This window comes from Cryptomeria japonica, chromosome 2, assembly GCF_030272615.1.
Source record: "Cryptomeria japonica chromosome 2, Sugi_1.0, whole genome shotgun sequence".
NCBI lineage: Eukaryota > Viridiplantae > Streptophyta > Pinopsida > Cupressales > Cupressaceae > Cryptomeria > Cryptomeria japonica.
In genome coordinates this window covers 672,758,235-672,779,972 of record NC_081406.1, presented here as the reverse complement: position 1 = coordinate 672,779,972, position 21,738 = coordinate 672,758,235, and positions in this window count along the sequence as shown.

Here is a 21,738-nt window from a genome sequence, read left to right as displayed (position 1 = left end):
CCATTGACTTGGAAGAAACAACTAGATCGGACTAAGATTAAGTGGCATTGAAACAATAATACTTATAGTAAACAATCCCTCATAAAAACATATAGAATTATTTCATTATCACCTCCAAAGCTACAAGGCATACTGATTCTATCCACAACTCGATGATCCCTAATAGATGACAATAGAGGAATAATTGCTATGGGAATCTCCAACACACATAAGGGGCCGAGATGAAGAAAAACATACCTAGGAAGACCCCTCCTCAAAACTAAGGTAGTAGGTGCCCTTCTACTCTTAGCACCATTTGGCCTTGACAAACCACCAAATCTAGTACTAGGAGAAGAAGAGAGGGAAGCCTAAGTTAATTTCTCACCAATGATCCTCATCCCGATTCCCATTCCAACCTTTCTTGTCATCTTTATGGTTGTCTCCATCTACTTCATCCTCCTCCTCCTCCTCCTCCTCCATCTATAGCTTCTAGTGATTTCCCACACAATCCCTATTCAAACACATCTTCCAACTCCTTGAATTCACGTTCTTTTTGTGGTATGTTAGGTAATTAACTTCAACTATATCATGAATGTTGTGGATGAATTAAAAATATTGTATTTTTTGTAGATATTGTAGCATAGGAAATAGGAAATCATCACAAACATTATAAACATACTAATCATTAGCTCAATCACAAAAGCTCATTGCAATGATCTATCCTAATTACATCCAATAGAGACATAAAGATAAAACATTCAAAAGTAAATACTATGCAAACCATATGCAGATCTGAATGCTTCCTTCATGTGGCTCCATTGTTCTTCTTTCCTCTTCAAATAGTTTGGTTGTGGATCTCACCTACAAGTGCACATACATGATTGAAAGCAAGTAGGTAAGAAAATTGCTCAAAAGTACTCGAAGCGTGATTGATTAGAAATTCGATAATCTAATTAGGGGGTTTGATTGAAGAAATTCATCCAATTTATAGACAAATTGGAGAGATGGATCAAATTAGCATGATTCAATTCAAATGGAAATTGCAAATCAATTATGTCAATTATGACAAATTATGACAAATTATGCACTTTCTATGCAAAATTTGTTGATTGATGATTTATGACAAATTATGACAAACTTCTATGTCAAAAATTGATTGATTGTCAATTATGACAAATTATGACAAATTGACATGTCATGTCCATGAATTTAGGAGAGAAATAGGAGGAAATTGAAATTAGGAATTAGAAAATTAGGAAATTAGAGACTTAAGAATTTAGGAATTAAGAAATTGATGAAAATTAGAAATTAGGTAAATTAATTAATAATTTGTCATTTATTAATTAATTCACAAAGAGGAATAATTAGCCAATTAAATGAACATTTAATTGTGACAAGAAGACTTAGGATAAATAAATAATTTATTAATCCTAAAGGGAGAAATGACAAACAAGGTTAAATCATTAAATCACGAAACCTTAGAAGATGAATTAGGCCTTGATGAAAGATAATTGACTCGATCATGATTCTGATTAACAAAGGACCAATGTGATAAATGATTTGATTGATAAATGCACCAATTGACGAGGAACAATGACTAATTGATCCAAATTGACATAATTGAAACAGACAACGATCGATGACAAATCGATCGCAAAATGACAAAATTGACAAGAGGACAAGGGTCAATGACAAAATAGATTGCAAAACGATAGGATTGAAAATGACCACGATCAATGACAAATCGATTGCAAAATGACAAGATCGAACATGACAACGACCGAGGACAAATCGATCGCCAGATGATAAGATTGATCAGAGGACAAAACCCTAATTAGGATTGACGATGTCCAAAATAATGACAAATGAGTACGCACATTGATGCAATAAGATAAGATCGATTAAAATCATGACTGGAGAGTGTTGTCAACAAGACCAAATTCGAGAGCGAGATAAATGAAGAATGCAGAAGAAGGACTCAATGTTCACAAATGATAAAGACCAAGTGCGTGACATAGGAGAAAATGTTAATGCGACGCAAAAACCTAAAATGAGGCAATGCGCAAATGTTAAAGCATGATTCCGCAAGCGTTGACCATTTTTAGGTGTCTACAGATACAAATAAGGCCTAAATTAATGAAAAGATATACTTTTTTTGAGTTCTCTTAAAGAACCAAAATCAATACATGATATTTTGAATAAATTTAAATTTCTTTATTAATTACAATAAAAGTAACCATTCTATAGGTAAGCATGGCTACTTCATAATATAACTTTGCAGATTGATATTTTGTTGATAGAAGCAAATCACTATAGGTAACTACAAAACATGATATGTGTAGCTATATAAATTGCTATAGACAACTACATAATATGTTACATGCAAATTTTCTATAGCCAACTCCTCCCCAAAGGAGCTATACTATTTGAACAAGATTCCAATCTCTCCAAGAGCCCCACTTTCTCTCTAAGGGTTCTTCAAATTTTCTTTCAAAGGGTCTTGCTACTACAAATAAGAAGCTCCTCCCCTTCTCATTAGTGGAAAACTAAATTAAATATTAGTTATCAAACACTTGATCTCTTGTTTCTTCACATTTAAGCTAACTCTTTGTACTCTCGTCTCTTCACTTCTATATATGATGACTCTTTTCTTCCATCTACTTCTTATGCTTGAAATTACATTGTGATGGTTCTCATTCAAGAAATGATAATACAACTATTGTATTCATTATGGTATTGAAATTAATTATGACAAACATATGCTTGAAAGACATTAGTTAAAACTATTATCTTTCTATTTTTCATGCATAAATTAGTAATTGTGACTACTAATTAGTGTTCGGCCTAGAAATTGTACACCTTGTGAATCCAAGTAGATGTTGAATTTCTTTAATAGATTGTAATATCTTGTAATTTTGGGCCACATGAAAAGGCCACCCCACCTGGAAGGAATCTCAATATTCCTTTGGGATTACATAAAATACTACTTGGCTTTTGTGTGATGTATTTAAGAGTATCTATGTCATGTAAGTTGTGTAAGAGCATAAATGACATTGCAGTATTAATATGAGAATCCACGAAAAATGTAAGAAATTGTGAGTGAGTTAAAAAATGGAATAGCAAAGTCATGGAAGAGCTTGATGGGTTTATGTTGCATAAGAGAAACTTGTATAAGATATTTCAATGGACCAAAATGGAGTGCCCAACTTTGGTAGGTGGACTCCTTGACTTGGGAGTTACTTATCATTTTTTAAGATACACAAGAGTTAGAATTTGGATCATGGACCTTGGTGCTCAAATTGGGCTCATGACATTGGAACCATAAAAGATATTTGGATTTGACCTTTACTTATAGTTGATGCCTGAGATGAAGGTATTATACACTCAAGTTTTCTATAGGAGTTGTGTTGTTGCTTTCTCTCTAGACATAGGTTGAGGGTTGTAATTGAAGGAGTTGGTACTCTAATATTGAAAATGGAGTGTTGATGTTGAAGATAATACATTGAGTGCTTATTTGATACTTTTTTTTTTCTAAAATGTTTTTCTTAGGGTATAGCTTGTGTTGTGTGATATTGTTTTATTTTTCATGTTAATCATTCTTTCTTATTTTTATACATTCACTCCTATTTAGAATTTCTTATATCTCATTAGATTAATTAGGAAGTTTATAATTTTACCTAGATTCCTTTTGTTGGGTATTAGAGTTTGGTTGTCTCTTTTTTTATTTGTGGGAATAAACATTTTTTAATTATTAACCTTTGTTTGAGTAGAATCTCTTTGTGGGTATTCTTATTTTGTTAAAAATGGAAAGCATATTATGGATGAAGATTGAAATATTTAATGACATTGAATTTGAGTTGTGAAAGCTTAAGATGTAGGATCCACTCATAATTTTTTTTCTATGGGATACAATTTCTAATCACAATCCTTGAGTATGAAGGATGAAAATTATCAAATAATTATTAGGAAGGCAATAGATAGGTTATCATTTACCTTGTAGATTTAGTACACTCCAAAATATATTAAGAAAGACTAGGTACAAATGGTTCTAAAATAAGCTGGGAACTTATATCTAATAAAGTCCCATGTGAACAAGTCTTTTCCATGGAATAAATTCTAATATTTGGAGATGCATGCCATAGACTTTGTTATAAAGAACTAATTTTTTTTCAACATTATGGTGAAATAATTAGCATCTTTGATTTGAATATATAGACAAGGAAGATAAATCTATCACATTTATCCGTTCTTTGCTACATTCATAGATAACTTGGTTATGACAATTAGCTCCATCATAAAACATAAGCTTAATGAAGTGGTAGTTGCATTATTCTTCAAGCAGATGATGCATAAAACATCCAAATCCATCAAATATACACCATTTTTTAAGGGTTGATCGAAGGAGAAGGAAGAGGATAAGAAGAAATAATTGAAGGAGAAGGACGAGGATAAGAAGAAATAAAAGGAGTCTAAATCCAAGGGGAGATCTAAGTTTCTTAGAAAACCTAATATTAAGTGCTGGAACTATGTAAAACTTAACACATTGAAGGGAATATAAGGAGAAAAAAGAGTTGTGTGATGATCTAGAATTGAAAGATCCTCTCAAAATTATTGAGAAACAAAGTGAAGGAAACTTGCAATATAAAATTTATCAAGTGTATACAAATTTAAAATCAAACTCTTAATAGTGGATCACCTATTAAACATTGAATAAGGAATATTACATCAACAATATGAAAATTAAAAAAGCATTATAAAGAAACACATTAAAGTATCTATTTGCATCAAAAAAATACTTTTGGGAAAAAATCCACCATCAAATAGAGACCCAATAATGTATTAATTTTCAAGAATTAATTTTGCATATGCAATACTCTAAGTCTCTCCAGTTGAAAATCATTTTAGTAGCACTTGTGTACTTGTAAAATAACCTCATTAAGCTAATATTCCATGTGTCCAATTTGTAGAGAAATGAGAGATATATAAGATAAATGGTTTCTAAAATAAATGTACCATAAAAAAATGGTTAAAAAAAAAAACCCCATTTCAAAAATGAAGATCTTCTAGAATAATAAAACTAATTCTAGATGATCCATGAATAGGAAAAGTAACAATTGTCCATGAATAGGAAAAGTAACCATTGTACTAATAATATAAAATATATTTGACTTGTAATTCCTTCACGGTGACTCATATGACAGATCCCAATCATACATGAGACCAATTAACAACATGCAAGATACCCAACAACACAATTCTGATTCCAAGTTGAAAAATTTGTTAAAACTAGCTTTATAATCACCACTATCAACGCCACCTCTTTCATGACATAAATTACAACTAATATTCCTAGTCAATAAAGAGAATAATAATGTTTCTAGAAAAAGGGTGTGTAGTACCCATTCTAAGATTGTCAGAGACTACTTTAGGATTGTAATTAAACATCACAGTATTCTAGCATTCTCCCACTTGATATATTGCAATAATGCCAAAAGGAACAACAAAATAAATCAAGTATATAATCCAAGGACCATGGCTTTCGTAAACCAAAATATCTATGCTCATTAGATTCATAAGGTTATTTGCAACATTATTTTTAGTGTCAACCTTCTATAACAAGATCTTACTATTCTCTATCATCTGATGCACAAAGTGATATTGAACATCAACATTGTTAGTACTAGCATGATATATGGGATTATAAGTTATGAAATTCTTGCTCCAAGAGAACTGTGTGCTTAAATAAATCAAATACATAATCTAACATGATCATGGCTTTCTTGCACCAAGATATTTTACCTATACTCATTAGCTTTGTGAGGGAATCTATGATATTATTTTGAGTACAAAATGTCTACAAAAAGACCTTACCATTATCTACCATCTCATGTACAAAGTGATGCTAAAAATCAACATTCTTTTTATGAGCATGACACATGATATTCTTGGCCAAAAAAGCAAAATTCAATATCACAACCAATAACAACCTTGCAATTAGAACACCTTGTAAAAAGTCTCTATAGCCAAATTACTTCCTTAAAGGAATGTATACAAACTTTTTAATATTATACTTCAATAGTGGACATAACACTTGTAGGTACCTCTTACCCCCACAACTCATTGTAGCACCAAACAAAGAAAAAATATAGCATCTAATGGACCTTTAAATATCTAAATCACCTACCCAATTTACATCTATAAAACCTTATATATCCAATGACTTGTTGCATTATCAATACCATGATAATACAAAAAGTAATTAGAATTTCGATGCAAATATTTGAAAACACTCTTTAACTTTATTCCAACTCCCCTTACCATAGTTAGACATAAACCTACTCAAAACTCCCACTTCATGAGTAATATCTAGTTTAGTGCAAACCATTTGATAAATTAGACTAACAACATTTGCATTAAGCATGTTAGACATATCCTCGAAATCATCATTTGATTTAGGACATGTATCTAAAGATAGATTAGTTCCATGATAGGAAATGGAACACTTATTGGTTGTTCTTGTTTCTGGATTCTAGACTATGTATGTTTATTTGCATCAATGTTTCGGATCACACTCTATGATCCATCATCAGGATGATATAAATCTTATGGAGAAGAAAGATGGTCCGACTTACTCTCACTTAACCAAATATTTTTATGTATTTGGTTACTATTAGCCTTCACACCAAGAATATAAGTTATGCCACCAAACTCATTCATATAAGATGTGCTATAAAGTTGAGTTTTGATCTCCCTAATCATCACCTTATTATAATAGATAAAAAATGTCATCTCTATATAAGAGAGTGATTAGAATTTAATCATCAGTAATTTTAACATAAACACAATGATACTCCTTGGTCCTAAAAATATCTAAGCTCAATGTAAAATAATCAAAATTATAGAACTACAACTTGGGTGACTATTCCATATTATACAATTATTATTTAAAGCTACAAACCAAATATTCCTTCCCATCCACAACAAAATCCTTAGACTATTGCATATAAATCTCATCCTTAAGATACTTATGTTAGAAAGTAGTCTTAATATCTATTTGTTTGATCTCAAAACGACAAGGTGCAACAATAGATAATAAGAATATAATAAATTCTAACTAAGCAATAATAGACAATTTTTCACTAAAATTAACTATCTTGGAGTAGTCCTTGGCTACAAATTTGCCCTTGTACAACTCTAACCATGCATCTTCTATACTTTTCTTCTTATACATCCACTTGCAACTAATGAGATTTCTTCCCTTATAAAAATATCACGACCCCAAGTATCACATTTGTCCAAAGCCACCATTTTCTCCTATATGTCACATATTCAAGATTCAATATCCTAGACATAGAGGATCCCTAAAAGATATAGGTTCATCATTTGGATCAAGTGAAGCAAATGCACAATGAAATTAAAGTATATTATATTTGTCAACTGGATTCTATTGTTTAAGCTTTTGGATTCAATTTAATTATTCTTCTCGAGGCACATAAAAACAAGCTTCACAACCAAAGACTCTTAATTGTGGCACAAGAGGCTTCTAACTTGTGAAAATTTATAAGATGTTTTAAAAATACAATTTTAACAAGGATATCTATTAATAAAGCAAGAAGTAATGCTTATAGCTTCTTCCAAAAATATTAGTCCAACTACGTATCATTCAACATACTTTTGGCTCTTTCTATTAGAGTTCAGTTTATTTTCTTTACAATAACATTTTGTTGAGGTTTTGTATGCTAAAATTTGAATCTATTGTAGATCCCTAATTAGCTCAACACAAGCCTATAATCTACAAAATCATTCAACAACACTAATGGAGCTCTAAATCAAATGCATGCAAACAGAATAAAAAATATTATACCTCTTACAATTGATAAGATTGACTTCATTGTTCTTCTATCATTCACAATCTTGCAAATCTAATATATTTTCTCTTAGTATTAAGAACTAACATAGGATGGCATAAATGAGAGTGGTTGATTGACGAATGTAAGCAAAATGATGACAAAAAGGATCTAAGAAAAATTTGGCATAATAGATGTATGATGCAGAGGAAAGTAGGATAGTTTCACATCAAATAGAAGGTATTACAAGGTTACAAGGCCTTTGGGCTTCCAAACTCTTCAAAGACTACTTTACTCTGGTACTTCACAAGCATGCCAAATGAACTTTTGAGGACAACAGAGGGTTAAGACTTAAATTTTGCGAGGAAAATTCACTTAGCATGTTTTGAGCACTTAGGAGACCCCAAAAAAACCTTTTCCGACATTTGAAAATGATTGATTTTAACTCCCAAAGTCACTTCCTTTTTTCAATGCCCACTAGGCCTACTTGCCTGCCTAGACACAAAATGGGCTTTTAACTTTCAAACCCTTGGTATAAGACACAATATGAGACCTTTATAAGAAATATAATATGGAGTATTATGACATACAAGATTTATACTTGGGGTTTCTTCAGACATTTAGGGTCTATTCTATGACTGTCTTAGTTTTAGGCCTCCAATTAGGCAACTTTTACAAATGAGGTACCTTATAAAACACTTATCCGCTCAAAATCCAATTTAAATGGTAAGTTAATGAATAAAATGGAGTTATTTCATAGGTTTTATCATCAATTTAATTTCTTTGGTCACCATTCTCCAAACCCTTCACCATACCAATGCTTCTTAGGCCTAACACATAGAGATGTTAGGCATTCGCCTCTCCAAAGACACACCAAACCTTGGTTCCTAAAAAAATGAAGAAAAAAACATCTAAGGAACACGAAGAAATAACATTCCACCAATTCTTGTGAGATTCCCATGGTGGAATGGTAAGTTACTTACATTTCTTTGAATAAGCCCTTGAAACTAGGTTTTCAGGACAATTTTCACAAAATTGCTCACAAATTACTCAAAAATCAATGAAATGCCACAAAATTGGTATAAAAAGAAAGGTAATTCAATCATATTTAAAATTTCACTGGTCTTAGGTCATAATTAGATTGTACGGATCCACACCACGCATTTTAGCAGCAAAAAACACAGAAAATTCTGGAAACAAGGCTTTAATTTTGTATTCTTCTTCTTCTCTTCGACCAAAAAATCACCAAAAACCATTCCTCTAACCAAAAGAGGCTATTTAAAATTTCTTTTACCTGTCCCATCTATCCCCAACTACATTGGACCGCCGGGGTTTAAAATATGCATTAGTGACATAAGAAAGTTGTAAAGGTGTGACGACAACTTTACAACTTTTCTAATAATTTTTACATAACTTGTCAAATTGACTGAAAACTTGGTCCTAACATATGAAACATGTAAAAAATGACTTCAAGACCCAAATTATATCATTTCCACACCATGTGGATACACTGGAATGAGTTGACCAACTTTGACCCAATCAGGACCTTGTAGGACTACATGACTCAAATGGCATCAAAGGCCTTACAACTTGATATGAAATGATTAAAATAGGTTTGAAATGACATGAAATTGTCCATGGGACATTATTACAACTTGAGTCAACACAAAAACAAAAAAACATGACAAAAGCCTTCGTGAGGCATCATTGTAACCTAGGTGCTCTTGCACCATACACCGCGAGTAGAAATTTACTCAAGTCCCCTTGAGGACTATGTTGCACCAAACCATGTGTGATGTCACCTTTCTCTAGCCTCCAAATACTACCTTTTCTTGGTGTGCATTTCCATTGGATTAGGTATTGAAGTCTTGCACCATTCTTTGCACTAGTGATCTTGGTGCCACCTATACATTGCTGCAACTTTGCAAACTGTCTTGAGAGACATTCTCTATCCTTTCCTTCACCTGCAACCATGTATTTGTAATCCTTATGTTGGACTGTTCCCTTCTTGGGTCTTGAATTACACTCAAACCCCTTCATTTTTGCTTGCCAAACTCCTTTAAGCACTACACCTTTCCCTCTTGTCTCTATTATTATACCTTCTTCCTTAGAAAACTCCATATTATTAGATTTACAAGCCTCTTTTTTGACAATATATGACTGCCCATCAACCTCTTTTGCCACCATTGGATAAGGTATTTTCCCTACCACAATCTCTTCATGCCTTTCTAACTCATCTTGAGTCTTCACAAGGAATTCACCCTTGGCCTTCTCTATCTCATATTTTGACATCAAATCATCATTCTTCCCTTCCAATACTAAATCAATCACCTTACTCACTGCCCTAGCATCTTCATGCCTTGAAATGGCTGCACATTCTTCATAGTTATCCTCCACAATCTTGACGAATTCCTTCTTGCCAAACATGATCACTTTGGCTGCCTTGGACTACTCCTTGGTAACCTCCTGCAATGGTGTTAGTATAAAAGAATGTCCATCCTTATTAATGGTGTAAGTGTTATCCCTTCCATCATATTATGCTTGCCTATAAAATTACCATGGCCTTCCAAGGAGTAGATGGCAACAATCCATTGGTAAATCATCACAAAGTACCTTGTCCTTGTACCCACCAATCTGAAACTCAACTAAGGTTTGTTCATTCCAAATTCAGTTTATCAACCGTCTCTATAGATACTATATTATCAGTACTCCCTAAATCTATAACAACTTTACATACCTTGCCTTTGCATTTCAAGTGGTTTTGAATAGGCTCGTTCTTTGTGTTGTCTCCTTCTCTTTTAAATCTCTAAGTAGTTGGACCTTTGAAAATGATCAATGTCTCCCTCATTTCAGGATCAACATATTACATTGGAGAGTTTACACTCTCACTCTCATCTTCTTGCACCAATTGCACTCTCTTTTTACTTCTCCTTTCTGCACTGTTTGAAGTGGAACCTTGTTTTTCAAGGCACTTGAATGCTAGATGGCCAAACTCATTACAATTGTAGCATCTTCCTAAGAATGTGTTGGAACTCCCACCTCCTCCAAATCTGCCTCTAGAACCTCTAAGTCTACCTCTTGAATCTTCACCTTGATCCTTGCTTTTGTTTGTCTCTTCTTGGTCTTCAAAGGTTTGTTTTGATCCCCTTCCTCTATTCATGCTGCCTCTTCCTCTAATTGGTTTCTCTTGCTTTCTCTGTAATGCCCTGCCATAAACCCTAAATGAAAACCACACTACAAGGCAACTAAAGGGTGCAATATATATATATATATATATATATATATATATATATGTATGTATGTATGTATGTATGTATGTATGTATGTATGTATGTATGTATGTATGTATATAAAGATTAAGTGCATTAATAATCACATTGCATGTATAATAACACAAGCGGAAGTCTAACATTGACATCCTAAAGGGTTACCAACGAAGATTACTTCGAACTAAAACACATCACAATGTTAATCCAATTATCCATCTAATTAGGGAAACTCAATTACAATAATTAAATCAAACTCATAAATTGATTTCCAAATTGAAGATTTAAAGAGTTACAATATATTTACTTCCAATGATTCATTTGCACATAAGAAGAAAGATAACTGAAATAACATACATTCCATTGAATTAAAATTATAACATTCAATAATTACATGGTTTCAATAGTACAAATGAAGTAAATAGGTTACAATGCCAAGGTTACATAGTTTACTGATACAATGACCACATGGTCTCAAATATACAATAATATCGAACATGAGCTGATACAAGAATCACGAACCAAGGAATACTAGCGAAGCCGATCCTCGCATGAAGGTATGAACATAGATATTCGATGGGAAGTGGAACTACCACCCAACCATGTGATCCCAAAATGGAACCACCCCATGGTGCTAGGAGATAGCAGTAGACCCTCAAGCAAGCATAACAAGGAAAGTACAAAAGTATAACATGACTCCGCATAACTCAAGTGACTCAAATCACAAAACACTAGTGACCCTAAAGAGAGAGTGTCATCACATGGCTTAAGATGTTTACCCTAGGTAGGTCTCCATAGGTCCCGACCCCCATCTTGGGTTATCCTGGTAACCTTTCCCGAACCCCCGGCTCCATCTAAGTATCATGCGGACCTTACCAACCCTTCGTGAGGACAAGGTGGTAAGTATGCCATTCCAAGCCTTCTCACAACATCTTGAGCCTATACAATCACTCAACCATATGCGAGGTACAATATCTTAATTATCATTATAACTACCCACCCCCTAATCAATTATTAGGTTATCACTTATTAACTGAATTTCGATGGGTTATCCTACCATCCTCTTTGGGTGAGGCCCCCACTTGAAAGCCACTCTCTCATAGGACACTATCAGGTATGGTCTCTCTACGAGAACCCTATGGTGAAACTGACAACCACAACTAAACCTGACAAAATACAAGTGAAGGATACACAAATCACAAACCTAGGATTGACCATTTGGAATAAAACACACAATGGCTCACATCAATAGGATTACATAACAACACCTGACCAAGGGGGTATAACAACATATGACATAACGACAACTCAACCAGAATTGCAACAAAATTAAGCTTTGACTACAAATATCATTTACACTAAGATCCTAATACAGGCCAAATTTGTTCTTTAAATAGCCAAAAACATAAAATACTTGCAATTAAAAATATTCCAGAGAATAAGAAAATACAACTATATTAATAAAAGAAATTCAATATTGTCATTCCTCCAATAAAACTTTATTTTAACCACATTAGAATTAACCCCCTAATCATATGTCCATGTTTAAATAAAGAATCTAAATACATGCTTTTTTGAAAATAAACTAATTTCCGATATATATATATATATATATATATATATATATATTAAAACATAAGTAATTTACACAATATTCGATAATTCCCAATTAATAAAATGCCATTGTCTAAAAACATAAATATAAAAATTACACACACACACACATATAAATGTATGTATATGTATATACATATATACATATATACATATATACATATACATACATATATACATGTATATATGTATGTATGTATATACATACATACATAGATATATATGTATGTACATATATATATACATATATATATACATATATACATATGTGTATATATACATATATGTATATATATATATATACATATACATATACATATACATATACATATACATATACATATACATATACATATACATATACATATATATACATATGTACATATGTATATATACATATATACATATATACACATATGTATATATATATATGTATATATGTACATATATGTATATATACACATATACATATATATATATATATATACACACATATATACATATATATATATATATACACACACACACACACATATACATATACATATACATATACATATATATATACATACATATATATACATACATATATATACATATATATACATATATATATATATATATATATATATATATATATATATATATATATATATGCACATATATATTTCATTAAAAAGAAAACCAAATCAAAGTATACTGGAGGCACGTAACCCCAAACTCATCATTACTGGAGGCACGCAGAAAAAAGGGGGGCGAATTAATTAATTTTTGCCTTGGCAGCTTTCACTACCCTACGATAGCATGCTACCCTTAAGGTAGCCCCACTACCCTACGGTAGCAGGTGCTACCGCATGGTGGCATTGCTACCGTATGGTAGCTTTGCTACCGACCCCCTTCCCTATACAATTTATTATTATTATTATTATTTTAAAATTAAAAATAAATTTGAACTTTACACAGGGATTAACTTTTCAATATTTTTTTTTTTAAAAGAAAATTTCAATAGAGATTTTAAAATCTCAACATTCCCACTCTGAGACAACAGAGTTAAAAAAAAACACACAACATAATAATAATTTGAGAAAGGGTAAAACTAAAATTACACAAATAATTTACTGGTAAAGAAACTCATAAAAACATCCAAACTCTGTGACAAAACAGAGAGGGCAAAACCCCATTTCTTTTAAAAAAATTTCCTCCATAAGTCCAATTTTTCTTTTAACCCAAATTCTAAGACAACAGAGTTAAAAAAAAAACACACAGCATAATAATAATTTGAGAAAGGGTAAAACTAAAATTACACAAATAATTTACTGGTAAAGAAACTCATAAAAACATCCAAACTCTGTGACAAAACAGAGAGGGCAAAACCCCATTTCTTTTACAAAAATTTCCTCCATAAGTCCAATTTTTCTTTTAACCCAAATTCTGAGACAACAGAGTTAAAAAAAAAACACACAGCATAATAATAATTTGAGAAAGGGTAAAACTAAAATTACACAAATAATTTACTGGTAAAGAAACTCATAAAAACATCCAAACTCTGTGACAAAACAGAGAGGGCAAAACCCCATTTCTTTTACAAAAATTTCCTCCATAAGTCCAATTTTTCTTTTAACCCAAATTCTAATGATTTTTCCTCAACCAGGAAGTGATTTTTCCTCAACCAGGAAGAACACAAAATCGCATAACACACAAAGAAAATTTATTTGGAACAAAGGAGGGTAAATCTGGCAAAATTTTGCTAGCATAACCCCATTTAATTTCACACTATCAAAGCTAAATAGTTACAGAAAAAGGAAATAAATAGAACATTTAACCATATACAAAATCAAGACTCAACCAGAAATGGAAGACACAACCATATTCTATTAGATTTTTCATTTGCAAATATAGACCATAAATTACAGAGAAAGGAAAGATATTTGAGCCAATATTAAAAATAAATAACCGGGCATAAGCCATCCAACCTTGGAAGATTTAGTGGAAGATCTTGATGAAGAGCTCAGCCCTGCAACCAGGTTTCCAAGCCAATCCCTCTTACCAGCAATCCTCTGATTTTTACTTCTCCAACAAAATAATGGTTCCAAAATAATTTCTTTCTCCAAAAATCTCTGCCTCCTTCCCGTGAACTCCCAAGAATAATAAAATAAAATATATTTAACCTAGACTTTTAGGTTGAAAATATTTTACCCAAAAACATAATATTTAATTTATTAATAAAAGGAATTTTATTTTATTTTCTAATTTCTACAAAAAGGTAAATATAATGAATTTGCAAAAATCAATACTTTTTGTTTTTCTTTTCTTTTCTCATGCTAATTTGTTTACTTTTCCAAAAAGAAATAAAAGCAATACTTTCACTCTATTTTATTTTTAAAACCTAGGGAACAATAAATGCAATTAATTTAATTTATTTTCCACTAAATTTAAATAAAATTATATTTCTAATATAATGCAACTTGCAAACTAAATTTAGTTATTTCATTTAATTAATTAAATTTATAATCACCACGCATAATAATACATAATTTAAATATGCCAACTAAGAAATAACTCCATAAATTTAATTAAATAATAAAATCCACTAGGGCACGCAAACTGAGAAAACCCAATGAAGACTCAGAAAATGTCAAATGACAACACTTGAAGGCCAAACAAACAGACATGACGACCAACTAATGACACTCACAAGAGTGTAACTGGGCTAAATTAGGGTCAACCACTATCTCCTCCACTCCCATCAAACAAATAAGGCACACTCAAACTTGTGAAGCCAGGTGGAGATGATACCTTGTACCTACCCGGTACTTGTACCTGCAATGTCCTGCATCATTGAACAACTCATGCATATATACAAATATAAAATACATGACATACACACCAATGAAAGAGAATCGTGACGTTCCCTGTCTCATTGGAGTGAGTGAAGGAAAACCATCCCCTCGCATCCAATAAACTTGCAAACACGGAACATATAATTACACATCGCATAGATAAAGTGAAGTGTCAGTACATAGCAATAATCCATAAAATACCACAAATCACAAGTACTGAAATACTATAAATAAAGTAGGCATCTCATATCCAGATAAATCATGAAATAATGTCATATAAGTCTGAATAACACATAATGGTAATGTATCCACTGAAAGTAAACAATAGTAAAATATGAGTCTAATAAGTTCAATCGAGGAAGGGTACTACATTCTCTTTATCTTCTCTTCTGCCCTTAGGGACACTTGGAAGCACTCATCCACTGTTCTTAGGGACAAAAGGGTGATTTCATCTTGAATGTTGAACTTCAAACCATTCAGATATCTAACTACCTTCTCCCTCTCATTTTCTACATGTCCAGACCTTAGACTGAGTTTATGGAACTCCTCAGTGTAGACAGCCACATCCATGTCTTTTTGCTTCAATTTTTGCATATTCTTGAACACTTGGACCTCATTATCTACAGGTAAGAATTGACTCTTCAATTTGTTTACCATTTTGTCCCATGAATTGATCACGGACTTGTTTTGTTTCACCCTTTCTCCTTGGGTATAGTTCCACCATGTCAAGGCAATCCCTCTCAATTTTGTTTTTGCAAACTTCACCTTCTTGTCCTCTGGCACCTCTTTGTACTCAAAGTAGTTATTGAGAGCATAAAACCACTCTATTACCTCCTCAACATACATATTTCCTCCATATATTGGAATATCCATCTTTACATCAAAAGTCTCTCCTTTAACTAACTTCAAAGCATTGAGAAGCCTTCTTTCTTCAGGAGCCATCTCCTCTTCTTGGGGTTCACTTGAGGGTCTCCCTCTTCAAACCCTTCTTCTTCTTTGGTGTCACTATCACCTTCTTCACCCCTCTCTCTCCTTCTATCTATGGATTTGATTGCTACAATCTTATCTTCTAGGGCCTTTAATCTCCTGGCCATCACTGACCCACCTTTTGGAGGCATTTCGTCTTTACAAGACAACTCACTCTTCTTCACACACACCAAGCTCTTCCTTTCAACAATAAGAATGTGGCTTTGATACCGCTATGATGCAGAGGCAAGTAGAATGGTTTCACATCAAATAGAAGGCATTAAAAGGTTACAAGGCCTCTGGGCTTCCAAACTCTTCAAATACTACTTTACCCGGGTACTTCACAAGCATGCCAAATGAACTTTTGAGGACAACAGAGAGTTAAGACTTACATTTCGTGAGGACACTAATCTTATCATGTTTTGAGCACTTAGAAGACCCTAGAAAAACCTTTTCCAACATTTGACAGTGATTTATTTTCACTCCCAAAGTCACTTCCTTCTTTCAATACCTACTACTCCTACTAGCCTTCCTAGACACAAAATGGACATTTAACTTGCAAACCCTTAGTCTAAGAAACAATATGAGACCTTATTAGACATCTAATGTGGATTATGATGACATAAAAGATTCATAATTGGGGTTTCTTCAGACATTTAGGGTCTATTATATGATTGTCCTAGTTTTAGGCCTCCAATTAGGCCACTTTTACAAAGGAGGTATCTTCTAAACAACTTATCCACTCAAAAATCCACTTCTAATAGTAGGGGAATGATTAAAATTAAGGGATTTCATAGGTTTTATCAACTATTTAATTTTTTTGGTCACTATTCTCAAAACCCTTCACCATACCAATGCTTCTTAGGCCTAACACATAGAGATGTTAGGCATTCACCTCTCCAAAGCCACACCAAACCTTGGTTCCTGCAAAAATGAAACAAAACCCATATGAGGAACACCAAGAAAAACCATCCCAAAATTTTTGGTGAGATTCCCATGGTGGAATGGTAAGTTACGTACATTTCTTTGAATAAGCCCTTGTAACTAGGTTTTTAGGATATTTTTCACAAAATTGCTCACAAATTACTCAAAACTCAATGAAATGCCATAAAATTAGTATCAAAAGAAATGTAATTCAATTATATTTCAAATGGAACTAGTATGAGCTCATGATTAGACCATATGGATCCATACCACGCGTTTTAGTAACAAAAAACACAAAAAATTCTGGAAACAAGGCTTTAATTTTGTACTATTCTTCTTCTCTTCGACCAAAAACTCACCAACAACCATGCCTATGCCCAAAAGAGGCTATTAAAAATTGCTTGGAACTTTCCCAATTTTCCCCAATTACATTGGACCATTGGGGTTCAAAATATGCATTAGTGACACAAGAAAGTTGTAAAGGTGTGATGACAACTTTACAACTTTTGTGACAATTTTTACATAACTTATCAAATTGACCGCAAACTTGGTCCTAACCTCTGAAACATGTCATAAATGACTTTGAGGTATAAATTACATCATTTTGACACCATGTGGATACACTAGATTGAGTTGACCAATTTTGACCCAATCAAGACCTTGTAGGACTACATGACTCAAATGGCATCAAAGGTCTTACAACGATATGAAATGATTATAAATGGTTTGAAATGACATAAAATGGTCCATGGGACCTTATTAAAACTTGAATCAACACATAAAATCAAAACAAAATGACAAAAGCCTTCGTGAGGCATCATTGTAGCTCAGGTGCTCCCGCACCAATGTAGACTTGAATCATGGATGCATGAATGAGAGAGAGAGGCCTCTTTTATAGAAGTCTTTTAGAGAATCAATGGTTGAGATTGAGTGGTGAGTAGATGAATGAAGGGCTGAGATTAAGAGGTGGGAGGAGTTTTCGATGTGAAGAGGAGTTGAAGTGAGACACTTGGCACATGATTTTGAGTTTAGATTTTAGAAGAAGATAATGAAATAATTAATTAAATAAAAGTATTTATTTAATTAATAGAGGAGAAAACTTAGAAATAATTAAATAAATAATAGATTTTTATTTAATTTTAGGAGAGAAAAGGTTAATGAATTAATTAAATACATACAAATATTTATTTAAATAATAGTGGAAAAAGCTAGTGAATCAATTAAATGAATTAAATATTCATTTAATTAATAAAGGAAAAGGGGAAATAATTAAATAAATGATAAATATTTATTTAATTAAAGAGGATTATTTTAGGTGTCTACATTTTGCCTCTCTTTGATACAATGTGTTTTGTTGCGTCATTTTAAAGAATAAAAATTAAAACAATACATGCCCCAATATGAGATGTGGTATGCCCCTCGAGAGATTGAATGAAAAATAAAAAATAATAGGCAATCTCTCTATAGGAAAAAGAAGAAAGGTCAGTAGGAGAATAGGAAGAAAGCAAGGTTAATTTTTTTATATTCCAGATGGTTTACAAATATTTTGCTCATACGAGAATCAACTTGAGACCATTACATGACACTAATATTTGCTCATGTGAACAACCACAACCATGGTCCACTAATACTAGCTCATTTAGAGAAACCACACTAGAATCAACCTGTGGAAGACCAAGAGTCACAAAGTAGAATCCACTTATTAGAAGCCACCATTAGCTCATTTTGAGAAACCACACTAGAATCAACCTATGGAAGACCAAGAGTCACAAATTAGAATCCACTTATTAGAAACCATATAGAAGCCAATTGTGCAACACTGAGAGTAATAACTTTGAATTCTATATTAGATGTCCCTTTGGGATTTGAAATTTGATCTCCACAATGAGAACTCAATGCTTTAAGCAATAGAACACAACCCCTTGGACATAAAGAAAGGTTAATTGGAAGAAAACATGGCAATAATAGGATAATTAGGGTCATGGGGGATCACGTCATCCAAGAATGGTGTCATGTACCCTCCTTGATAGATATATATGAAGCAATTATTATTTATTAATTAATATAATATAATATAATATTTATCAATGAATGATTATTTGAAATTATTAAATATTTAATTTTTATTAATATTTATTTATCAATAATAATCTTCTTGAAATATTTAAATTAATATTATATTACATAAATTATAAACAAATATGGTGATGTTGATTATTTACTTAATATATTTGATATAGTAGTTGATTAATTATTTATTTTATTTATTAAAGGATAACTAAGAAGGAATATCATTCTCATCAAAGAAGTGATATGATCTTAAGAGTGCCGACTTAAGGTAATTGACTAAATACATGAGCAATCACCTTATTCGATAAAGAGACTAAACAATGTTTAAATTAATAATTTACGAAGGTTAACTAATGATGGGGCATGATAACTATAATGGAAGGGTACGATCTAGAACCCAATCACTTAGTTAATGAAAGGAGAATGAAAGGAGGTGATTAGAATACGAGTCTAATCAATTAGCATTAAGACAAGAAAATGCTACGATTAATGAAGGGGTGCATTAGACAAATGTAGAAGCCAATTTGACTAGAAGCTGTTATATAGAGTGGCGATTACCAAACGGGATGAGACATGTCTCATCCAATATGACTCCTCAATCAAAAACATTGATATAAGAAGACATTTCCATCATTCGTTGAAAGAAGGAAAATGGGGAAGAAGGAAAAGAAAGGATAGAGAAGGTAGCACAACAATCACATTCACTGTTAAAAAGGCATTACGGTAAGGTTATATGAATAGTCAATAATTACATGAGATGCTATATAATTAATTCAGCATAATATTAATATTATAATTAATAATAATAATAGAATCTGATCTTGTTAACATTGACAGTGCTGGTATAAATTAATATGATTAATACAATAATATTATTAATACAATTAATGTCAATACAGTTTAATGTTATTAACATAATCAATTCTATTAATACATAATAATACTATTAATATAGTATAAAGATGATAAATAACATAATAATGTAAATAAAATCTGAAGTTCATAAGGTTAATATAATCTGATATAATATAATGATAATATAGTAATATATTAGCAATAGATTACTACTGTAATGATAACAATAAAATATGGATAATCCACATATTGGACTAGGTAATGGTAGACATAAATTATAATTTAAATGATAATGAAAATATAAATGGTTATGAAAGGTTGGATGTTAATGAATGACAATAATTTGGCTATGTGATGGAGGCTAATGGGAGAAATCCCCCTAGCCTAATTCAGGGATTATGATAATCCTTGGTAGGCAGTATATATTGAGTATTCATATGCATATATGTTATGGCTTGGGTGTCAAAGGCTCACCCAAGAAGAGACGGATCTAGCCGATCCCCTCTGGTAGACTTGGATGATAAGATGCATCATCCAAGGCAAGGAATTGATCATATATGATGGTCTTCCTTGGTAGGCTTGGATGTAAGATGTTACATCCAAGACAAGAATCGAATTATCCATCGATTTCTTAGTATGGCTTGGAACCAAGATGGGTTCCAAGAAGGCGAGCATTACAATTGCCTAAGGACATGTCCCAGTACTACACTCGTATCCTTTTTATTAAATAAGAATTGAGATTAGTTTTAATTAAGTAATTGAAGTTTAATTGCAAATTAGATTAGTTATATATATATTTGTTGCATTCTAACAGTCTGTTTTGCAGGACAATGATCTCTAACTAGTAGGGACATTACAAATGGCCAACTACCTAGTTTACAACACCTATATATAGGAGATTTGGGTTCATTTCTACTCATTTGCATCCTTCACCATTATATTTTAGCCAGAAGTAGAGCAGAGGGAGCTAGGAGTGAAGATGACTGACATTCCCAATGTAGATAATAGGTTAGAGCATGTGCGATGGTTCGATTGATGGCGAGTTGGTATGTGTCTATCCCTTAGTTTGCTAGGGTGCCATTAATGTGTCATAAATAGGGTAGGAAAGAAGATTTAGCAAATGCACAAATTGCCAAATTCTGCACTTTTGAAGCTAAAATATGTGCATTTGCTTCAAAACTACACATTTGAAGCACATTGTTGCACATTTATGTGTTGTTGTGCATAGACAAGGCAATTCTATGCATTTGAAAAGATTGCTCAAAATGATGCATATGAGTTATTTTGCTACGAAAATTTGTGTTAAGGCTGCACAATTGATTAAATTGCACATATTAGGGGATTTGGTGCATTTTATTAGAAGTTGCGCTTTTGATA